Consider the following 721-nt stretch of genomic DNA (forward strand, 5'->3'; position numbering starts at 1 on the left):
TCTGAAATAAAAAATATATATATATTTTTAAAAATAATAATAAATAAATAAATAAATAAATAACATGTGCAAAAGACCTGTGGTAGGAGGAACCACCAAGACTAGGAGGGTGTGGGAGTAAGAAGGGGCCAAAAGACAGAGAGCAGTGGGAGATGAGATGGAGTCACCCCATCTGCCCCCAGCACAGCACCCCTGGGGATGAGGCAGGTGGGCAGTAGCATCACCTGCACCATACACTCCCTCTCCACCACCGTCTGCCCTCCCCCATCCATTCCCTTGGCTGGTACTGTGGGGCCACCTGGAGCCACAAAGAGGCAGCGGGAGGCAGATCCAGGGTCCCAATCCAGAGCCTTCCCACACACCCACCCCCCAGTCCCATCTGCACCCCCCATACACACACACACACACACACACACACACACACACACGCTACCGCATTTGGCCCCCTTTCTCCTCATTGAGGCGGAAGTGGAGGGAGAGAAGCAGCTGGGCTCTGGGCTGGACCAGACCGGGTTTGCCTCCCTCGGCTGTTAGCAGAGTGTGTGGGGACCCCACGCTGGCGCCGGTCCCTCGGGTTCCTCCCTCGGAGCTGGCAGAGCGGGTGCTTGGCGAACTTGTCTGCAAGGCTCAGTCAATCTCCTCTGGGTTCCCTGGAGGACTCAGTTCTGCAGCAGCGGAGGCCGGGTTCTGGGCTCCCGGAGCCCTGCACCCAGGGAGGCCC

At 57.4% G+C, this 721-nt stretch overlaps 1 protein-coding gene across 2 annotated transcripts in view; it reads right to left on the reverse strand.

The window, feature by feature from the left end:
* TCF20 (transcription factor 20 (AR1)) overlaps positions 1-721 on the reverse strand; it is a 163,002-nt gene that overhangs the window by 161,344 nt on the left and 937 nt on the right. The gene's annotated exons all lie outside the window — the stretch shown is intronic.

The sequence above is a fragment of the Myotis brandtii genome, unplaced genomic scaffold, assembly GCF_000412655.1.
Source record: "Myotis brandtii unplaced genomic scaffold, ASM41265v1 scaffold138, whole genome shotgun sequence".
Lineage (NCBI taxonomy): Eukaryota > Metazoa > Chordata > Mammalia > Chiroptera > Vespertilionidae > Myotis > Myotis brandtii.